At 44.7% G+C, this 27,286-nt stretch overlaps 1 protein-coding gene across 5 annotated transcripts in view; it reads right to left on the bottom strand.

Moving 5' to 3' along the window:
* Positions 1-27,286, bottom strand: part of LOC123752204 (serine/threonine-protein phosphatase 6 regulatory ankyrin repeat subunit C-like) — a 726,197-nt gene that overhangs the window by 605,395 nt on the left and 93,516 nt on the right. The window lies entirely within an intron of this gene.

The following is a 27,286-nucleotide window of genomic DNA, read 5'->3' as shown; positions in this document are numbered from 1 at the left end:
GCCTACACCACGCCACTACACCACGCTACTACACCACGCCACTACACCACGCTACTACACCACGCTACTACACCACGCCTACACCACGCCACTACACCACGCTACTACACCACGCCATTACACCACGCTACTACACCACGCCACTACACCACGCTACTACACCACGCTACTACACCACGCTACTACACCACGCTACTACACCATGCTACTACACCACGCTACTACACCACGCCACTACACCACGCTACTACACCACGCTACTACACCATGCTACTACACCACGCTACTACACCACGCCATTACACCACGCTACTACACCACGCCACTACACCACGCTACTACACCACGCTACTACACCACGCTACTACACCACGCTACTACACCACGCCACTACACCACGCTACTACACCACGCTACTACACCATGCTACTACACCACGCTACTACACCACGCTACTACACCACGCTACTACACCACGCCTACACCACGCCATTACACCATGCTACTACACCACGCTACTACACCACGCCATTACACCACGCTACTACACCACGCTACTACACCACGCTACTACACCAAGCTACTACACCACGCTACTACATCATGCCACTACACCACGCTACTACACCATGCCACTACACCACGCTGCTACACCACGCCACTACACCACGCCACTACACCACGCCACTACACCACGCTACTACACCACGCTACTACACCACGCCACTACACCACGCTACTACACCAGGTTACTACACCACGCTACTGCACCATGCCACTACACCACGCTACTACACCATGCCACTACACCACGCTACTACACCACGCCACTACACCACGCTACTACACCATGCCACTACACCACGCTTCTACACCACTCTACTCACCACGTAACTACACCAGGCCACTACACCATGCCACTACATCAAGCTACTACACAATGCTATGACACCACGTTACGATACCAGGCTACTACACTATGCTATTACACCATGCCACTACACCACGCCACTACACCATGCCACTACATCAAGCTTCGATACCAGGCTACTACACTATGCTATTACACCATGCCACTATACCATGCCACTACACCATGCTACTACACAAGGCTAATACACCAGGCTACTACACCATGCTTCTACACCATGCCACTACACCACGCCACTACACCATGCCACTACATCAAGCTTCGATACCAGGCTACTACACTATGCTATTACACCATGCCACTATACCATGCCACTACACCATGCTACTACACAAGGCTAATACACCAGGCTTCTACACCATGCTTCTACACCAGGCCACTACACCACGCCACTACACCACGCTACTACACCACGCCTAAACCACGCCACTACACCACGCTACTACACCACGCCACTACAGCACGCTACTACACCACGCCACTACACCACGCCACTACACCACGCTACTACACCACGCTACTACACCACGCCTACACCACGCCACTACACCACGCTACTACACCACGCAACTACACCACGCTACTACACCACGCCTACACCACGCCACTACACCACGCTACTACACCACGCCACTACAACACGCTACTACACCAGGCTACTACACCACGCTACTACACCACGCTACTACACCACGCCACTACACCACGCCACTACACCACGCTACTACACCACGCCTACACCACGCCACTACACCACGCTACTACACCACGCCACTACACCACGCTACTACACCACGCTACTACACCACGCCTACACCACGCCACTACACCACGCTACTACACCACGCCATTACACCACGCTACTACACCACGCCACTACACCACGCTACTACACCACGCTACTACACCACGCTACTACACCACGCTACTACACCATGCTACTACACCACGCTACTACACCACGCCACTACACCACGCTACTACACCACGCTACTACACCATGCTACTACACCACGCTACTACACCACGCCATTACACCACGCTACTACACCACGCTACTACACCACGCCACTACACCACGCTACTACACCACGCTACTACACCACGCTACTACACCACGCTACTACACCACGCCACTACACCACGCTACTACACCACGCTACTACACCATGCTACTACACCACGCTACTACACCACGCTACTACACCACGCTACTACACCACGCCTACACCACGCCATTACACCATGCTACTACACCACGCTACTACACCACGCCATTACACCACGCTACTACACCACGCTACTACACCACGCCTACACCACGCTACTACACCATGCTACTACACCACGCAACTACACCACGCTACTACACCACGCTACTACACCACGCTACTACACCACGCTACTACACCACGCTACTACACCACGCCACTACACCATGCTACTACACCACGCCTACACCACGCTACTACACCATGCTACTACACCATGCTACTACACCACGCCACTACACCACGCTACTACACCACGCTACTACACCACGCTACTACACCACGCTACTACACCACGCTACTACACCACGCTACTACACCACGCCACTACACCATGCTACTACACCACGCCTACACCACGCTACTACACCACGCTACTACACCATGCTACTACATCATGCTACTACACCATGCTACTACACCACGCCACTACACCACGCCACTACACCACGCCACTACACCACGCCACTACACCATGCTACTACACCATGCTACTACACCATGCTTCTACACCACGCTACTACACCACGCTACTACACCACGCCATTACACCACGCTACTACACCACGCTACTACACCACGCCTACACCACGCTACTACACCATGCTACTACACCATGCTACTACACCACGCCACTACACCACGCCACTACACCACGCCACTACACCACGCTACTACACCACGCCTACACCACGCCACTACACCACGCTACTACACCACGCCACTACACCACGCCTACACCACACCACTACACCACGCTACTACATCACGCCACTACACCACGCTACTACACCACGCTACTACACCATGCTACTACATCATGCTACTACACCATGCTACTACACCACGCCACTACACCACGCCACTACACCACGCCACTACACCACGCCACTACACCATGCTACTACACCATGCTACTACACCATGCTACTACACCACGCTACTACACCACGCTACTACACCACGCCATTACACCATGCTACTACACCACGCTACTACACCACGCCATTACACCACGCTACTACACCACGCTACTACACCACGCCTACACCACGCTACTACACCATGCTACTACACCACGCAACTACACCACGCTACTACACCACGCTACTACACCACGCCTACACCACGCTACTACACCATGCTACTACACCATGCTACTACACCACGCCACTACACCACGCTACTACACCACGCTACTACACCACGCTACTACACCACGCTACTACACCACGCTACTACACCACGCTACTACACCACGCCACTACACCATGCTACTACACCACGCCTACACCACGCTACTACACCACGCTACTACACCATGCTACTACATCATGCTACTACACCATGCTACTACACCACGCCACTACACCACGCCACTACACCACGCCACTACACCACGCCACTACACCATGCTACTACACCATGCTACTACACCATGCTACTACACCACGCTACTACACCACGCTACTACACCACGCCATTACACCACGCTACTACACCACGCTACTACACCACGCCTACACCACGCTACTACACCATGCTACTACACCATGCTACTACACCACGCCACTACACCACGCCACTACACCACGCTACTACACCACGCTACTACACCACGCCTACACCACGCCACTACACCACGCTACTACACCACGCCACTACACCACGCCTACACCACACCACTACACCACGCTACTACACCACGCTACTACACCATGCTACTACATCATGCTACTACACCATGCTACTACACCACGCCACTACACCACGCCACTACACCACGCCACTACACCACGCCACTACACCATGCTACTACACCATGCTACTACACCATGCTACTACACCACGCTACTACACCACGCTACTACACCACGCCATTACACCATGCTACTACACCACGCTACTACACCACGCCATTACACCACGCTACTACACCACGCTACTACACCACGCCTACACCACGCTACTACACCATGCTACTACACCACGCAACTACACCACGCTACTACACCACGCTACTACACCACGCCTACACCACGCTACTACACCATGCTACTACACCATGCTACTACACCACGCCACTACACCACGCTACTACACCACGCTACTACACCACGCTACTACACCACGCTACTACACCACGCTACTACACCACGCTACTACACCACGCCACTACACCATGCTACTACACCACGCCTACACCACGCTACTACACCACGCTACTACACCATGCTACTACATCATGCTACTACACCATGCTACTACACCACGCCACTACACCACGCCACTACACCACGCCACTACACCACGCCACTACACCATGCTACTACACCATGCTACTACACCATGCTACTACACCACGCTACTACACCACGCTACTACACCACGCCATTACACCACGCTACTACACCACGCTACTACACCACGCCTACACCACGCTACTACACCATGCTACTACACCATGCTACTACACCACGCCACTACACCACGCCACTACACCACGCTACTACACCACGCTACTACACCACGCCTACACCACGCCACTACACCACGCTACTACACCACGCCACTACACCACGCCTACACCACACCACTACACCACGCTACTACACCACGCCACTACACCACGCTACTACACCACGCCTAAACCACGCCACTACACCACGCTACTACACCACGCCACTACACCACGCTACTACACCACGCCACTACACCACGCCACTACACCACGCTACTACACCACGCTACTACACCACGCCTACACCACGCCACTACACCACGCTACTACACCACGCCACTACACCACGCTACTACACCACCATACTACACCACGCCACTACAACACGCTACTACACCAGGCTACTACACCACGCTACTACACCACGCTACTCCACCACGCCACTACACCACGCCACTACACCACGCTACTACACCACGCCTACACCACGCCACTACACCACGCTACTACACCACGCCATTACACCACGCTACTACACCACGCGTACACCACGCCACTACACCACGCTACTACACCACGCCATTACAGCACGCTACTACACCACGCCACTACACCACGCTACTGCACCACGATACTACACCACGCTACTACACCACGCTACTACACCATGCTACTACACCACGCAACTACACCACGCCACTACACCACGCTACTACACCACGCTACTACACCATGCTACTACACCACGCCATTACACCACGCTACTACACCACGCTACTACACCACGCCACTACACCACGCTACTACACCACGCTACTACACCACGCTACTACACCACGCTACTACACCACGATACTACACCACGCTACTACACCACGCTACTACACCATGCTACTACACCACGCAACTACACCACGCCACTACACCACGCTACTACACCACGCTACTACACCATGCTACTACACCACGCCATTACACCACGCTACTACACCACGCTACTACACCACGCCACTACACCACGCTACTACACCACGCTACTACACCACGCTACTACACCACGCTACTACACCACGCTACTACACCACGCCACTACACCACGCTACTACACCACGCTACTACACCATGCTACTACACCACGCTACTACACCACGCTACTACACCACGCCTACACCACGCCATTACACCATGCTACTACACCACGCTACTACACCACGCCATTACACCACGCTACTACACCACGCTACTACACCACGCCTACACCACGCTACTACACCATGCTACTACACCATGCTACTACACCACGCCACTACACCACGCTACTACCCCAGGCTACTACACCACGCTACTACACCACGCTACTACACCACGCTACTACACCACGCCACTACACCATGCTACTACACCACGCCTACACCACGCTACTACACCACGCTACTACACCATGCTACTACACCATGCTACTACACCATGCTACTACACCACGCCACTACACCACGCCACTACACCACGCCACTACACCACACCACTACACCATGCTACTACACCATGCTACTACACCATGCTACTACACCACGCTACTACACCACGCTACTACACCACGCCATTACACCACGCTACTACACCACGCTACTACACCACGCCTACACCACGCTACTACACCATGCTACTACACCACGCCACTACACCACGCTTCTACACCACGCTAATACACCACGCTACTACACCACGCCACTACACCACGCCACTACACCACGCTACTACACCACGCTACTACACCACGCTACTACACCAGGCTACTACACCACGCTACTACACCATGCCACTACACCACGCTACTACACCATGCCACTACGCCACGCTACTACACCACGCCACTACACCACGCCACTACACCACGCCACTACACCACGCTACTACACCACGCTACTACACCACGCCACTACACCACGCTACTACACCACGCTACTACACCACGCTATTACACCATGCCACTACACCACGCTACTACACCATGCCACTACACCACGCTACTACACCACGCCACTACACCACGCTACTACACCATGCCACTACACCACGCTTCTACACCACTCTACTCACCACGTAACTACACCAGGCCACTACACCATGCCACTACATCAAGCTACTACACAATGCTACGACACCACGCTACGATACCAGGCTACTACACTATGCTATTACACCATGCCACTACACCACGCCACTACACCATGCCACTACATCAAGCTTCGATACCAAGCTACTACACTATGCTATTACACCATGCCACTATACCATGCCACTACACCATGCTACTACACAAGGCTAATACACCAGGCTACTACACCATGCTTCTACACCATGCCACTACACCACGCCACTACACCATGCCACTACATCAAGCTTCGATACCAGGCTACTACACTATGCTATTACACCATGCCACTATACCATGCCACTACACCATGCTACTACACAAGGCTAATACACCAGGCTACTACACCATGCTTCTACACCAGGCCACTACACCACGCCACTACACCACGCTACTACACCACGCCTAAACCACGCCACTACACCACACTACTACACCACGCCACTACACCACGCTACTACACCACGCCACTACACCACGCCACTACACCACGCTACTACACCACGCTACTACAAGACGCCTACACCACGCCACTACACCACGCTACTACACCACGCCACTACACCACGCTACTACACCACGCCTACACCACGCCACTACACCACGCTACTACACCACGCCACTACAACACGCTACTACACCAGGCTACTACACCACGCTACTACACCACGCTACTACACCACGCCACTACACCACGCCACTACACCACGCTACTACACCACGCCTACACCACGCCACTACACCACGCTACTACACCACGCCACTACACCACGCTACTACAATACGCTACTACACCACGCCTACACCACGCCACTACACCACGCTTCTACACCACGCCATTACACCACGCTACTACACCACGCCACTACACCACGCTACTACACCACGCTACTACACCACGCTACTACACCACGTTACTACACCATGCTACTACACCACGCTACTACACCACGCCACTACACTACGATACTACACCACGCTACTACACCACGCTACTACACCACGCCATTACACCACGCTACTACACCACGCTACTACACCACGCCACTACACCACGCTACTACACCACGCTACTACACCACGCTACTACACCACGCCACTACACCATGCTACTACACCACGCCACTACACCACGCTACTACACCACGCTACTACACCACGCTACTACACCACGCTACTACACCACGCTACTACACCACACTACTACACCACGCCACTACACCATGCTACTACACCACGCCTACACCACGCTACGACACCACGCTACTACACCATGCTACTACACCATGCTACTACACCATGCTACTACACCACGCCACTACACCACGCCACTACACCACGCCACTACACCACGCCACTACACCATGCTACTACACCATGCTACTACACCATGCTACTACACCACGCTACTACACCACGCTACTACACCACGCCATTACACCACGCTACTACACCACGCTACTACACCACGCCTACACCACGCTACTACACCATGCTACTACACCATGCTACTACACCACGCCACTACACCACGCTACTACACCACGCTACTACACCACGCTACTACACCACGCCACTACACCACGCCACTACACCACGCTACTACACCACGCTACTACACCACGCTACTACACCAGGCTACTACACCACGCTACTACACCATGCCACTACACCACGCTACTACACCATGCCACTACACCACGCTACTACACCACGCCACTACACCACGCCACTACACCACGCCACTACATCACGCTACTACACCACGCTACTACACCACGCCACTACACCACGCTACTACACCAGGCTACTACACCACGCTACTACACCATGCCACTACACCACGCTACTACACCATGCCACTACACCACGCTACTACACCACGCCACTACACCACGCTACTACACCACTATACTCACCACGTAACTACACCAGGCCACTACACCATGCCACTACATCAAGCTACTACACAGTGCTACGACACCACGCTACGATACCAGGCTACTACACTATGCTATTACACCATGCCACTACACCACGCCACTACACCATGCCACTACATCAAGCTTCGATACCAGGCTACTACACTATGCTATTACACCATGCCACTATACCATGCCACTACACCATGCTACTACACAAGGCTAATGCACCAGGCTACTACACCATGCTTCTACACCAGGCCACTACACCACGCCACTACACCACGATACTACACCACGCCACTACACCACACCACTACACAATGCTACTACACTGCACCACTACACCATGCTACTACACCATGATACTACACTATGCTATTACTCCACGCCACTACACTATGCTACTACACCACGCCACTACACTATGCTACTACACCACGCCACTACACTATGCTACTACACCATAACACTACACCACGCCACTACACCAAGCTATTACACCATGCTACTACACTATGCTACTACACCAGGCTACTACACCAAGCCACTACACTATAATACTACACCACGCCACTACACCAAGCTAGTACACCATGCTACTACACTATGCTACTACACCAGGCTACTACACCATGCTACTACATCAGGCTACTACACCACGCCACTACACCATGCTACTAAACCACGCTACGACACCTGGATATTACATCATGCCACTACACAATGACCCTACACCCCGCTACTACACAATACTACTACACCACTACACTGCACCACACTACAACACCACGCTACTACACCAGGCTACTACACCAGGCCACTACACCATGCTACTACAACAGGGGCCGGATTCAGGAAGGTACTTACGAAGGTTTTTCCTCTTAGCTAAGAACGTTTTCCCTCTTAGCGCCTTCATGGCGGCTTCGTCCGTATTCAGGTAGCTACACTAAGTGGAAAAACCTTCGTAAGTTCATTCCGGGATTTAAGTGTGGTTTCGACCACTCGTAGCTTTACGTAAACTGGATATAAGTCATTTTTTCTCTACTACATAACACTGGGATCGATTTATGATATTGGAACATGACCAAAATATTATAGCTGGTGAATCTAGTGAAGAGGAGTCCTTCATGTTAGTTATATATGCATTCTCTGCTTGAAATTTGAAGTAAATATGTGTTTGATGATAGTAGAATTAGTTTTATAATAGCAACATATTATACCCGTAGTTATTAAGTAAATAAACACTGGTGAACATGAAATATGAGAGAAGGTGACGAGCCCTGCCTGATGGGATCATTTACTATCACCAAATGCCCCTGTTCACCTAGTAGTAAGGGTGTACCTTAGCTATACATACCCATTTTAATTTATTTAGTTTGGTTTTATTTTGAAATTAAATCTGGGTGAGACATAAAATAAAAATATGCTGCACAAATAATGTTAGGTAAGGAGAAGGGTAAAAATGTCAAAAACTTTATTCATTGAATACTTAAAGATATAATTATGACTATATAGATTATTAAAAAAGAGAGAGGGAAGTAGGGGTCCAAGACCTCTTCCTGTTATACAATTTGGGTGTGGAACAAGTAATTATCAAAAGAAGGCACCATGCTGGGAAGGCTATGTAGCAGTAAGGCAGTGAAGTGAGGCAGCTACTTATTTGAGAAATGCTTATTTTATTTACCTTATAAGCTGAGGCAACTTATTTTATTTGAGGAATACTCGGCTGATTCCTCTACATTTAGCATGGAACAAATTTGTCTCCAAGACCTCTTCCTGTTACACAAATTGTCTGTGTGTAACCAAACTAGAAGTGCTCTACAAATCAAGGGACCCAGAATGTGGAATGACCTCCCGAATCATGTCAAAGGCTGTACCTCCCTCAACCAGTTTAAGAGTTAAACCAAGTACTGCCTAATTAACTCCATGTAACCTAACTTACCTCCTAAATGTCAACCTATGTCTTGCTATTTTTTAAACAACGCTGTTCACCAACATGTGCAATTGCTGATTTATGCTATGCTAACCCCCCTTTTTGTATTTTTTATTCCTTCTTTCAACACAATTTATACCTAATCTCGATTACTATTAAGTTTTAGTCTGTGTTTTTTCCCCCACACCTTGCCCGAAATGCTATGAGTATTAGTGGCTTTAGGTATTGTATGTACTAGCTCTGTCTATAAATCCAACATTATGTTTGTAAATCAACTGTATGTACTTTTCCTGAATAAAATGTATTTATTATTTATTTTTTAATCAGTAAGTATTAAAAGAAGGCACCAAGCAGGGAAGGCTATGTAGCACCATTGTGTGTAACAATAAACCAATTTTTTTTTAACAAATAATGCACCTGTATGGTAAAACAAATCCTGTCAGCGGTAAAAATATTGATGCAGTTATTTAAATGAAAATTATAATGAAAGAAATATTACTGGTTTATTTTTATCCTATCTTTTTGTACTGTACAGTATATCCAAGGAAGTGAAAAATTGAGACATAATGCACAATTTAATGAATGATTAGCATGGATTAGCAGTTCAAAAGAAATATGACTATTACATATCAACATGAGATCTTAATGATCCATGGTCAACATGATTTAATAAGGATAATACAGTACAGAATTTGTAATAATACAAACTATAATTTAAAATCTTTATTACTGATTTTTTTTTTATTAAGAAGATTAGGTATACACAGCAATGTGCTGCTACCCTATTCTATATGGAATATTACACAGTGTAGATAAAAAACTAGCTATAAGTTTATCTAATACTCCCATCTCACAGGATGGTTAGAGATACTGTACATGGAATCAATTTAGAAAATACCAGCCTCAATACAAAAAACAAATCTACTCTGACTAAACAACTTCAAGCAATTTTCACAAGAGGTAAGCACTGAATCATGGAAACATTATATTATAATTACTCTTACCAGTTTCTACAAGACTAATCTCAAACAATGTATCTTTAAACATGTTTAGGTATACACAGCAATGTGCTGCTTCCCTATTCTGTATAAAGGACCACACAGTGTAGATCAAAAACCAGCTACAAGCTCATCCAACATCATCACCTCACAGGATGGCCAGTTATAGATGGAATTAGGAGAGAACAAAATACTTAATGCTGAGCTATTAGCCTCCACTGGCAAAATCTGGGTGCAGCACAAGAATATCTTCCAATATTCCTGAGTGTATGAAGTAATTACAGAGCTCAAAATACCTCATACCATTTGGTATGAAGTCACTGATAACAGGACAATCACAGATATAGTGTTGGAGAGTATGTTCTCTCAAGTAGGACTGAAAACAGATGTTTTTTTTCCACCAAGAGGGCTATAAACCCGTGGAACAGCCTACCCGCTGAAGCCGTAAATGCCAAATTCCAGCTAAAAAATATTATTAAGACAATTGGCGGGCCCTTTAACAAGCCGCCGGCTTTCTGTCCTCTTCGAGGCCACTAGATAGTTAGTGGCCCTTGGGTAAATTCAGTAAATATATACAATAATTGTCAGCGCATCTTCCGAGCAACAAGGACAGCTACACAGTATCTCTTAGAATTACGTAGGTAAACAACAAATGTAATATATTTGTTTAATACAATGTCGGTGCGGGCTGTAGAAGTTGAAAAAAACATTGTTTTACTTCGAAATATACTAATTTTATAGGAAAATTCGACGTAAATAGGAGGCAGTAGAGCTCCGATAAGCCAGCGCTAAATCTTCAATATGAAGAATGTTGCTGCTCTCTGATTGGCCAAACGAAACACAGTAGTGACCTCAGTTGGCACGCAGGTGAATCAACAAATATCTTCCTAAGTGGACCTTATTGAATTGCACCTAAGCATCTTCTTAGGGCACACTTAGGAACCTTCTTAGCAAACCTACTTACGAAGAAATACACAGAGCTTCCTGAATCTAGGTCCATTCTACTACACCTGGCTACTACACCAGGCTACTACACTAGGCTACTACACCATGCAACTACACCAGGCTACTACACCATGCTACTACACCATGCAACTACACCATGCTACTACACCAGGCTACTACACTAGGCTACTACACCATGCAACTACACCAGGCTACTACACCATGCTACTACACCATGCAACTACACCATGCTACTACACCATGCTACTACACCATGCAACTACACCAGGCTACTACACCATGCTACTACACCACGCTACTACACCAGGCTACTACACCATGCAACTACACCAGGCTACTACACCAGGCTACTACACTAGGCTACTACACCATGCAACTACACCAGGCTACTACACCATGCTACTACACCATGCAACTACACCATGCTACTACACCATGCTACTACACCAGGCTACTACACCAGGCTACTACACCAGGCTACTACACCATGCTACTACACCAGGCTACTACACCAGGCTACTACACCAGGCTACTACACCATGCAACTACACCAGGCTACTACACCAGGCTACTACACTAGGCTACTACACCATGCAACTACACCAGGCTACTACACCATGCTACTACACCATGCAACTACACCATGCTACTACACCATGCTACTACACCACGCTACTACACCAGGCTACTACACCATGCTACAACACCACGCTACTACACCAGGCTACTACACCATGCTACAACACCACGCTACTACACCAGGCTACAACACCACGCTACTACACCAGGCTACTACACCATGCAACTACACCAGGCTACTACACCAGGCTACTACACCAGGCTACTACACCATGCTACTACACCAGGCTACTACACCAGGCTACTACACCATGCTACTACACCATGCTACTACACCAGGCTACTACACCATGCAACTACACCAGGCTACTACACTAGGCTACTACACTAGGCTACTACACCATGCAACTACACCAGGCTACTACACCAGGCTACTACACCATGCTACTACACCATGCTACTACACCATGCTATTACACCATGCAACTACACCAGGCTACTACACTAGGCTACTACACTAGGCTACTACACCATGCAACTACACCAGGCTACTACACCAGGCTACTACACTAGGCTACTACACCATGCTACTACACCAGGCTACTACACAATGCTACTACACCAGGCTACTACACCAGGCTACTACACCATGCTACTACACCAGGCTACTACACCATGCAACTACACCAGGCTTCTACACCAGGCTACTACACTAGGCTACTACACCAGGCTACTACTCCATGCTACTACACCATGCAACTACACCAGGCTACTACACCAGGCTACTACACCAGGCTACTACACCAGGCTACTACACCAGGCTACTACACCATGCAACTACACCAGGCTACTACACCAGGCTACTACACTAGGCTACTACACCAGGCTACTACACCATGCTACTACACCACGCCATTACACCACGCTACTACACCACACTACTACACCACGCCTACACCACGCTACTACACCATGCTACTACACCATGCTACTACACCACGCCACTACACCACGCCACTACACCACGCCACTACACCACGCTACTACACCACGCCTACACCAGGCTACTACACCAGGCTACTACACTAGGCTACTACACCAGGCAATTACACCATGCCACTGCACCACACCACTACACCACGCTACTAAACCAGGCCACCACACCACACAACTAAACCATACTGCTACACCATGCTACTACACCAGGCTACTACACCAGGCTACTACACTAGGCTACTACACCAGGCTACTACACTAGGCTACTACACCAGGCTACTACACCAGGCTACTACACTAGGCTACTACACCAGGCTACTACACTAGGCTACTACACCAGGCTACTACACCAGGCTACTACACCAGGCTACTACACTAGGCTACTACACCAGGCTACTACACTAGGCTACTACACCAGGCTACTACACCAGGCTACTACACTAGGCTACTACACCAGGCTACTACACTAGGCTACTACACCAGGCTACTACACTAAGCTACTACACCATGCCACTACATAATGATCCTACATCCCGCTACTACTTAACTCTACTACACCAGGCTACTACACCATGGTACTACACAATGCTACTACACTACACTACTAGACCACGCTACTACACCACTCCACACTACGACACTATGCCACTACACCATGCCACTACACCATGCTACTTCCCTAGGCCACTACATCACACCACTACTCAACGCCACCTCACCATGCTACTACACCACACAACTACACCACCCCACAACACCATGCCCCTACACTATGCCACTACACTACACCACTACACTACGCCACTACACCATGCTTCTATACTACACTAGTAGACCATGCTACTACACCATGCCACTACACACGACACTACACCACGCTACTGCACCACGCAACTTCACCAGGATACTACACCAGGATACTACACCATGCCACTATACCACAACACTACATCACTACGCTATGCTACTACACCATGCCACTACACCATGCTACTACACCACACTACTACACCACACTACTACACCATGCTTTTACACCACACCACTACATCACGCCACTACACCACACTACTACACCACGCTACTACACCATGCCACTACACCATGCCGCTACACCACACTACTACACCATGCCACTACACCATGCCACTACACCACACTACTACACCATGCCACTACACCACACCACTACATCACGCCACTACACCACACTACTACACCACGCTACTACACCATGCCACTACACCATGCCGCTACACCACACTACTACACCATGCCACTACACCATGCCACTACACCACACTACTACACCATGCCACTACACCACACCACTACATCACGCCACTACACCACACTACTACACCACACTTCTACACCATGCCACTACACCATGCCACTACACCACACTACTACACCATGCTTTTACACCCCACCACTACATCACGCCACTACACCACACTACTACACCACGCTACTACACCATGCCACTACACCATGCCACTACACCACACTACTACACCATGCCACTACACCACACTACTACACCATGCTTTTACACCACACCACTACATCACGCCACTACACCACGCTGCTACACCATGCCACTACAACATGCCACTACACCATGCCACTACACCATGCCACTACACCATGTCACTAAACCACACCACTACACCATGCTTTTACACCACACCACTACATCACGCCACTACACCATGCCACTACACCATGCCACTACACCATGCCACTACACCATGCCACTACACCATGCCACTACACCATGCCACTAAACCACACCACTACACCATGCTTTTACACCACACCACTACATCACGCCACTACACCATGCCACTACACCATGCCACTACACCATGCCACTACACCATGCCACTACACCATGCCACTACACCATGCCACTACACCATGCTACTACACAACTCCACTAAACCACGCCACTACACCTCGCTATTACACCTGGCTACTACACCACGCTACTACACCAGGCTACTACACCATATTACTACAGCAGGCTACTACACCACACCACTACACCATACTACTACACCTGGCTACTACACCATACTACTACACCAGGCTACTACACCACACCACTACATCACGCTACTACAAGTGAAAAATGAATAGAAATGATGAACTCACCTTTATTATGATCCTGTTTCATTTTACTAAATGTAGAAATATATTTTTATATTTCTACATTTATACATATATAACAGCAACACCAAAAACTATGCTTATGAAACGTCTAAGGTTGCCACATGTTTTCAATATTTTTTTTAGTAAACCTTTCGTGCAATATATTTTGGAAACTTATTTACATCCACACAAAATAACGTATCTAATGCACGAAAACAAACGTTTCCACTACTTTCCAAAAAATTTTCAGATACGTTGTGGCAACCATGAATTGTTTCCTGGGGTTCTCTTACCCCCTGCTCTTATCCCCACTCCCTCCCCATTCTTATTCCTGCTCCTATCCCCACTCCTATCCCTGCTCATATCCCTGCTCCTATCTCTGCTCTTTGTCCCTCTCTTATCCCCACTCCCTTCCCTCTTTTTTTTACCCACTCTAATCCCCTTCATTCCCCACTCATATCGCTGCTCTTACCCCTACTTCCACTCCACTCTTATCCCTGGTCCTTTCCCGGTCTTATTTGTGCTCATACCCCCTCTCCTCCCCGCTCATATCCCGGTTTCCTCCCTGCTCTTAACCCTGCTCCTATCCATACTCCCTGCCCACTCTTCTCCTCCCTCTTACCCCTGCTCTTATCCCCGCTCTTTTACCCAATCTTATCCCCGCTCCTATCCCCACTCCCTCCCTGCTCTTATCCCTGCTCCTATTCCCCCTCCCTCCCTCCCTGCTCTTATACCTGCTCTTATCCCTGCTCGTATCCCCTGCATATATCTCCACTCTTATCCTCGCTCTTATCCCTGGTCTAATCCCCACTCTTATCCCCTCTCCCTCCCTGCTCTTATTCCTGCTCTTATCCTCTGCTCCCTCAGTGCACTTATCCCCCTCTTATCCTCGGTCTTATCCCTGCTCTTGTCTCCATTCTTATCGCTGTTCCTTCCCAGCTCCTGTCCCGCTCTTATCCCTGCTCCTTATCCGGTCTTATCTGAGCTCTTTCCCCCTCTCCCTCCCCACTCTTATTTCCTCTCCCTCCCAGCTCTTATCCCCTGCTCGTATCCCCCGCTCTTATCCCTGCTCTTATCCTCGCTCTTATCCCTGCTCTTATCACTTCACTTACCCCCACCCCTCTCAGCTCTTACCCCCTGCTCATATCCCAATCCCCCCACTCTTATTCTCGCTCTCTCTCCCTCCTCTTATCACTGCTCTTTTCCCCACTTTTATCCCCTCTCTTATCCCTGCTCTTATTCCTGCTCTTGTCTCTGCTCTTTGTCCCACTCTTATCCCCACTCTTACTCTCGCTCTTATCCCCGCTCATATCCCCGGTCATATCCCTACTCCCTCCCCACTCTTATCCCCACTTTCATCTCCGTTCCCTCCCCGCTCTTATCCCAGCTCTTATTCCCGCTCCCTCCCAACTCTTATCTCCGCTTTTATCTCTGCTCCCTCTTTGCTCTTATCCAAGCTCTAATCCCCGCTCCTATCCCCACTTTTATCACCGCTTTTATTCCTGCTCTTATCTCTGCTCTTATCCTTACTCTTATCTTTGCTATTATCCCTGCTCTTATCCACATCCCACCCTGCTCTTATCCACATCCCACCCTGCTCTTATCCCAGCTCTTTCCCCCAACTCCTGCCCCCGCTCTTATCCTTGCTTCCTTCCCGGTCTTATCTGAGCTCTTACCCCATCTCCCTCCCCGCTCTTATCCCCGCTCCCTCCCAGCTCTTACCCCCCGGTCTTATCCCTGCTCTCTCCCTGCTTTTATCCCCCTTCCTTCCCCGCTCTTATTGCTGCTCTTACCCAGCTTCTGCCCACTCTTATCCCTGCTCCCTCGCCGGTTTTATCTGAGCTCTTACATCTACTCCCTCTCACTCTAATCCCCGCTCCTTTCCCTCTCGTATCCCTGCTCTTATCCCCGCTCCCTCCCTGTTCTTATCACCGCTCCTATCCCTGCTTTTATCCCCAGCTCTTATCCCCCTTCCTTCCCCGCTCTTATTGCTGCTCTTACCCAGATTCTGCCCACCCTTATCCCTGCTCCCTTCCCGGTCTTATCTGAGCTCCTACCCCCTCTCCCTCCCAGCTCTAATCCCCGCTCCCTCCTTGCTCTTTTCTCCTGCTCTTATACCCATTCTTATCCCCGCTCTTATCACCGCTTCCTCCCCACTCTTATCCCCTGCTCTTACCCCCCCTCTCCCTCCCTGCTCTTACCCCCGTTCTTATCCCGGTTTCCTCCCTGTTTATAACCCTGTTCTTACCCACGCTCGCTGCCCGCTCTTATCCACCCTCCCTCCCTGCCAATATTACCGCTTTTATCACCGCTTTTAAATCCCGCTCCTATTCCACTTTTATCTCCACTCCCTTCCCACTCATATCTCCACTCTTATTTCTTCTTTTTTCCCCGCTCCCTCCCTGCTCTTACCTCCTGCTCCCTTCCCCCTCCCTCCCTGCTCTTATCCTCGCTTCCTCCCTGCTCGTGTCCCCCGCTCTTGTCCCCACTCTTTTCTCCGCTCTTATTCCCGCTCCCTCCCTGCTCTTATCCCCACTTCCTCCCTACTCATATCCCCACTTCCTCCCTGCTCTTATCCCTGCTCCCTTCCCACTCTTATCCCCGGTCTTATCTCCACTCTCTCCATGCTCTTATCCCCCTCTCCCTCCCTGCCCTTACGCACACTCATTTCCCTTCTCTTATCCCCGCTCTTATCCCAACTTTTTTCCCAACTAGTAGTGGAAATGGCTCCGTAGACCAGCAATTTTGATTTTTTCCACTGCGGGTCTATGGAGCAGGGGTGTTTTCAATTTTTTTTCCACTGCCGATGTACGGAACAGGGGTATTTTTCAATTTTTTTCCCCCTGCCAGGCATTGGCCCATGGGGTGTTTTCATATTTTCATATCAGTTATCAATCTCTCCCTTCAATCATATATTTTTTCCAGAATGGGAATGAAAAAGTACCCTCGTACTCCCAGCCATTTCGCTCACGGGGATTAAAGTGCCAGCTACCATCGCACTTCAATTTAGTCACCTCAGTGACCCTGCACAGACAACGTTAATGGTCAATGACGTCAGCCAATCTTCATATTCCCTGAATAAGCCCGTTTTCTGTTATTGTATATTTAAACACAATTTCTTAATGTGTTATATTGAACACAAGAAATGAAATTGCAGAAGGTCTTTTGCAGGATCTCCTATTTCTTCCAATCTATGTTAACCAAAACATTAACTGCCACTATTAGATGAACTACAATAGGTCTATTCGCTATTTATATCCCCTCTCATCTTCATTTATACACATCAATACTGTCGCTCCATTAATATTCAGAAGGTCCTATTTGTCCCCTTACTTATCGGGAAGCTTTATATTTATAGTGTTCGGCCAAGGATCATTTATTGAGCATAGGAATAGATGAAATCCACAATCCATTTTGTATGAAACAAGGGGAGCAACAGAGCATGAACTAACATGTATCTCAGCATTCACCCCTCCTACCGAACTGAGAGTTACACAAGTCTTTTACCTGAATCTAAAGTATTTCTGTTTATACCCATTGTTTCGTGTCCTGTCTCGTATTAATACTTTTAATAATATATTAATATCCCACCCTTTGTTATGTTCAATCATCCACTTGCACATCTCTATCATGTCACCCCTGTAATTCTTCGCCTTTCTGGAGAATGTAATTTAAGCTTTATCAGTATTCTTCAAGGATCGTTTATCAACCATAGAAAAATATAATGAAAATCCACATCTCCCATTCATACAAAACAGACCCAGACATAGGATTACTACTGAATTATTGTTGAAGTCTCCAAGTTCATGCAAATATATGTTTTATATAATTTCTCAAAACAGGCTACATCAACACTCAGATATTTTTATTTAATTCCTCCCTCACTGCTAGTCCTGTGTACGTCTCACATTCACTCAAAAACATGCTCCCCCCCAAACCCTACTGTAACATATAACCAATCAAAATACTCATTTGGTGTACATATTTATGAACTACATTGAGTAAAAGCTGCTTCGTATGTTTAAAATAGGCCTTCTGCAGTTACCTTCATTCTGATGTTCTCATGACATCATCATCCCCAATGCGGATTGATCCGCCAATAGGGTACGTTGCTTTTAGCCAATGTCGTACAAGCGGTTCCAGGGAGGGACCCAGCCTCTCATTAGCACATTCTCTTAATCTCTAAATAGCTCAAGTGTTCTCGGGAAGTGTCATCACAGGCTAGGTCATAATGTCTTGTATCCACACATATCTTAGCTCATTGTATCATTGGTAGCATATATGATTGATATTCAATTCATCGTCCCTACTAAACCATCCTAACCTAACCTATAATAAACAAATGCATTCTGCAGTAATAAGAACCGCATGCATGCCTTCACGAAAGCTGTCCCAGTAATGGGGTTAAATATGGCCTCACATTAATAGATGTGTGACAACGCCCACACCAACTTGATTTTTCAACTATGAGTGACGTCACAAAATGCACAATGAGGCCTTGGCTTCCTACTTGTTTATGTAGTGTATTTAATGTTATTATTCAAAAAATAGCTATACTATACATCCCCACCTAACTTCATCACAGGTTTAGGAATATACATTTTAGTCATCCACGTCTTTAAACATTCCTAGACCTCGAAAATCCCAATCTTGCTACACAAATCAGCTAACTTGTTTCTGAACTAACAGTCACAAATAACGGCATACATACATACATACATACATTCAAACTTACACATACACACATAAACATACATACATACATACCCATACTCCACAACCCATACATGCACAGAGAATAGCCTGTTTTGCCACCATTGCACAATTAATCAGATATAATTTATGCCATATGAATCCCTAAAATGTATTGAGAATAAGATTTCAGTAATCCCACAGCTCATTCACCCCAAGTAATCTTAATTATTTGTTAATTGTTAATTCATATTAATGCATACCAATCAGCATATATTCATATTATTCCAGCAAGTTCAAAATATTATTAAATACCCACCTACATACTATTCAAATTATTAAATCAGGGTGTGTGTGTATGTCCCATTGAAATAAATAAAATAGTAATTATTCATAAAAAGCTAAGGTTGTATTAAGGCGTACAAAAATATATTAATTTAACATCATACACACAAAATGCAACACTTGTGCTTACAATAAAAATACACAAAATCTGAAACACACTGAATAAAACACATACACATTTACAATCAATATATCATTTAGGCAGAAAGCAATTCCAGACAATATTCCATTTATAAAGAAAATACAACATTTACACACCAGATATGACATTTATGTACATATATATATTATTCACACACAAATTATATCGTTTACACGCAAAATATGCCATTCGCACACAAAGTATGCTATTTATAGATAAAATAGGTCATTTACATACAAAACATGCTAGTTGCACACAAAAATAGACCATTTACACAAATATTGCACATACACTCAAAGTATAACATTTACACAAAGTATCTTATTTGCATAACTATATCAAATTTCATATATGCTCATACAATCAAAAAGCGCTTTCACTAAAATTACACAATTCCATAAACAATTTTCACAAAATACCCACATATTGTCTCATTAACCAAATACTCTTTCACACTTGCACATATAGATCTGTTTTTCAGATAACTTATACAGAACTTACACAATTGCACAATTCGCACAAAAATACAGTTGCCCCAGTTACACTTCAGCATATTAAAAACACAACATTCATAAATACACTATTACACAAATTATGTAATTAATACACATCTCTGCACAATTAATACAAGCAAACTTGATATATAATTACACAACTTGCACAATGGCAATCAATACACAAAGGTGTAAATACACAATTCGTCCATATGCAATTACACAACATGCGCAATTAATACACAACTTGCACAATTATTACACATCTTTCATAATTATTACACCAACTGCATTAATACACATCCAGCACAAATACATACAGTACATAACTAGCCAAAATATGTAGATACACAACCAGCACAAATACACAATTCACACAAATACAGTTACGACATATACACAATTAATAAACAACATGCACAAAATTATGATCAATACACAACTAGCCTAAATATGAACAACCTACTCAATTCCACAAATACTCATACAAAACATGTATAATAAATACAAAACTTGCACAAACAATACACAATTTGTGGCAATATAATCAATACATAATTGCAATCATCATGCAACTTATGCAAAATACATAACCTGCACAAATTAATACACAACTTGCCCAAGTATAATAATTGTGCTATATGTACAATACAATCACAGCCAACTTAGTCAAACAATACACAATTTGCATGTTATGTTCCATGTATGTTTAGGACCTCATTTATAATATGCTTAGTTTATCAAACTCCCAAAAGTCAGAATTTCACATAAGTGAAATACGTTCGACAGTACGTACGTTGAAGTACGTTCGACATCCTATGAGCTTGATATAAAAAACACACACATACATTTTCCATAAATGTTTCATCATTATTAGTGCTAAACTATCCATCTATCATATATCCATTGTTTTAATACCTTATTAATACCTTCTAGCATAGCACAGCCAAAGCCCATTTTTTACCCACACTTTCACCTATTCCAACCTACCCTACACAACCTTACCTAACCTGACCTAGCATATCCAAAGCTAGATTTGATTAAAGTTGGCATAATTTATGCTGACCCACCTAAATTCAACCTAATTTATGACAATTTACACCAAATATAATTATATCAAAAAGGTTTAGTAACATAGTACAGTCAAAGCCCATTTTATCCAAGTGTCTCACTTATTCCATCCTACCCTACACAACCTTACCTAGCATATTCAAAGCTAGATTTGATTAAAGTTGGCAAAATTTATGCTGCCCCACTTAAATTCAACCTAACTTAAGGCAATTTCCTGCAAATATAACCCGATGGTTTGTATCGTAGCACAGCCAAAGCCCATTTTTACCTACATCTTCATCTATTCCAACCTACCCTACACAACCTTACCTAACGTGACCTAGTATATCCAAAGTTAAATTTGATTAAAGTTAGCAAAATTTATGCTGTCCCACCTAAATTCTACCTAATTTAAGACAACTTAAATCAAATATATCCCAATTAATTAGTAACATAACATAGCTAAAGCCCATTTTACCCAAGTTTTTCACCTATTCCATCCTACCCTACCTAACCTACCCTAGCATATCCTAAGCTAGATTTGATTAAAGTTGGTGAAATTTAAGCTATCCCACCTAAATTCAACCTAATGTAAGACAATTTTGTAAGACAAAATGGTTGATATAATATTACACCAAATACACCCAAAATGTTACGTACCATAGCACAGCCAAAGCCCATTTTAACCAACTTAACCATCCTTAACCTAACCTTATATACCTGGATCTGAACTCCATTTTACAACATTTTTTCAGAAAGGGATATGACTCACTAAACTAAACAATTACCATAACCCAATTTTCCTTATCCTAACCCATAACTAGAGGGGTTTAGACGCCCCCCCTTACCACGAAATTATATTATATATTTAAGGTAGGAATATATTTTCATGCATTAACCTAACATATCCCTAATTCCCTCCTATAATTTTAATTACCCCCTATAGTATAATTTCGAGGCAAGGGGGGTCTAAACCCCCCCTAGTTAGGGGTTAGGATAAGGAAAATTGGGTTATGGTAATTGTATAGTTTAGTAAGGCACATCCCTTTATTTAGTGTAAAAACTAAACACTTACTCAACAATATAACTACAATATTGAACGTGAATCCAAGTTTAAAGGTGAGGGGCAGTTACGTTCATATTAAAAAAATCACGTTTTATGAATATGGTTACAATGTTCAACAAAGATCCAAGCAGGTTAGGCACAGAGCGGTTAAGTTCATATCCAAAACTTTACTTTTCTAAGAATATAGATACAATACTCAATAAAACACCAAGACTCCTGCAGGTCTTGCAGGAGTCACTTTTTTTTGTATACTTTTTTATACTTTTCTGAGTATATGTCGTATCAGAGGTTAGGTCCAAGCTGGTTGAGTTGTGGTAATATGAGGAAAATACCTAGTAACCAACACACTTCTAAAAATAATATATTAACAAAATTTGCTGAAATCCAGGGAGGAATGGAAGTTGGAAGTAGTTGATATAATTAGGATGAATTTAGTGGAATTGACACAAAATGAAGTAATTTGGATGAAACAAGCTAATGTTGTGTTAGGATAGGTTAGGTTAGGTTAGGTCTGGTTTGGTAGAATTGATGATAGATAAACACATCTGGATATTGGAAATAGCGAGATGGACAGAGCACTAGCTCTATGTAATGGTCTTGGGAACTGGGCATGTTGAGCTAAAATTGGATATCGATTATTGGAAATATACATTAAATTTAGATGGCATAGGCGAAAACTTGGGTAAAATGGGCTTTGGCTGTCCAATGGTACAAAACATTTTGGGTGTATTTGGTGTAAATTGTCTTAAATAGATTGAATTTAGGTAAAATAGCTTAAATTTCCCCAACTTTAATAAAATCTAGCTTTGGATATGCTAGGTCAGGTTAGGTAAGGTAGGATGAAATAGGTGAAAAACTTGTGTAAAAGGGGCTTTAGCTATGCTATGTTACAAAACATCGGGTTATATTTGCTTTTAAATTGGCTTAAGGTAGGTTGAATTTAGGTGGGACAGCATAAATTTTGCCAACTTTAATCAAATCTATCTTTGGATATGCTAGCTTAGGTTAGGTAAGGTTGTGTCGGGTACGATGGAATAGGTGAAAAACTTGGGTAAAATGGGCTTTGACTGTGCTATGTTACTAAACCTTTTGGGTATATTTGGTGTAAATTGTCTTAAATTAGGTTGAATTTAGGTGGGTCAGCATAAATTTTGCCAACCTTTATCAAATCCAGCTTTGGATATGTTAGGTCGCGTTAGGTGTGTTTGTGTAGGGTAGAATATATAATATCTTATTGGTAATGATCTAGCTTGTTTAGATAATTCCCTATTAGAGTTAGAGTCATAGCTACCAATTGTAATGTATGGACAGAGGCTACATAGGAATGTATGTGAGGATATGGGCGTTGTGGTCTTAGGAATGAGGTATGTCATGTCAAGACTGGATGTAGGATATTTGGAAATATACATTAAATTCAGATGGCATAGGTCAAACCTAGATAAATTGGGCTTTTAGTTGGGCTTATATTAGAGTAAATTTGACGGGAATTGTCTTAAATTAGGTAAATTTAGGTATATTTGTGCAAATTTGGTGGAAATTGTCTTAAATTAGGAAAAATTTAGGTGGGATAGCTTAAATTTGTTCAACTTTAATAAAGTATAGCTTTGGATGTGCTAGGTCAGGTTAGGTGATTTTGTGTATGGTAGGATATATAATATCTTAGGGATAATGAAGTAGCATGTTCATAAAATAGTGTAAATTGCCTATATGGGCTCGAGCTGTAGCTAGCTCATATTATGGAGGGACGGAGGTGACATAGGCATATGTGGGATGCTTATATTTAGTTAGTATAGCTTTTTCTAGGTAGATTTTGGTTAAATTTGTCTAGTATAAGTATAATTGTTGATGGATTTAGATGAATTTAGATTTTATAGGATGAATTTTGATAGGATATAGTAAATTTGTTTTAATTATCTTGGAAATTATTAACTTCACTTAATCCAACCTGTGCTAACATAACATAACCAAGGCTAGAACCAATAAGTCTGTTGGAGGATTTGCTTAAATAAATATGGGAGACATGACTGAAGAGGATGTAACAAGGGGGGTATTAATAAGGTATTAAAACAATAGATATATGATAGATGGATATATGATAAATGGATAGTTTAGCACTAATAATGATGAAACATTTATGGAAAATGTAGGTGTATTTTTTATATTGAGCTCATAGGATGTTTGACGTACCATTCATTTATGTGAAATACTGACTTTTGGGAGTTGGGTAAAGTAAGCATATTATAAATGACGTCCTAAACATACATGAGAAATATCATGCTAATTATGTATTGTTTGACCAGGTGGGCTGTGATTGAATTTGTATATTTAGCACAATTATTATACTTGTGCAAATTGTGTATTAATTTGTGCAGGTTTTGTATTTTGCATAAGTTGTATGATGATTGCAATTATGTTCTGATTACATTCCCACAAATTGTGTATTGTTTGTGCAAATTTTGTATTAATTGTACATGTTCTGTATGTGTTTTTGAGGAATTGAGTAGTTGTGTTCATATTTGGGCTAGTTGTGTATTGATCATATATTTTGTGCAAGTTTTTTATTAATTGTGTATATGTCCTAACTGTATTTGTGTGAATTGTGTATTTGTGCTGGTTGTGTATTTACATATTTGGTCTAGTTATGTACTGTATGTATTTGTGCTGGATGTGTATTTATGCAGATGGTATAATAATTATGAAAGATGTGTAATAATTGTGCAAGTTGTGTATTAATTGCACATGTTGTGTAATTGTATATGGACGAATTGTGTATTTACACCTTTGTGTATTGATTGCCATTGTGCAGGTTGTGTAATTATATATCAAGTTTGCTTGTATTAATTGTGCAGAGATGTGTATTAATTGCATAATTTGTGTAATAAGTGTTCATGTTTTACAATTGTTTTGTGCGAATAATGTATTAATGAAGGTTGTGTTTTTAATATCCTTAAGTGGAACTAGGGCCACTGTATTTTTATGCGAATTGTGTATTTGTGTAAGTTATGTATAAGTTATCTGAAAAATAGATCTTCAAGTGAAAGTGTATTTGGTTAATGAGACAATGTGTGGGTATTTTGTGAAAATTATGTTTATGTAATTTTGTAATTTTAGTGAAAGCGCTTTTT

This window comes from Procambarus clarkii, chromosome 5, assembly GCF_040958095.1.
Source record: "Procambarus clarkii isolate CNS0578487 chromosome 5, FALCON_Pclarkii_2.0, whole genome shotgun sequence".
NCBI classification, from domain to species: domain Eukaryota; kingdom Metazoa; phylum Arthropoda; class Malacostraca; order Decapoda; family Cambaridae; genus Procambarus; species Procambarus clarkii.
The sequence above is the reverse complement of the archived record's forward strand: the minus strand, read 5'-3'. Positions and strand labels throughout refer to the sequence as shown.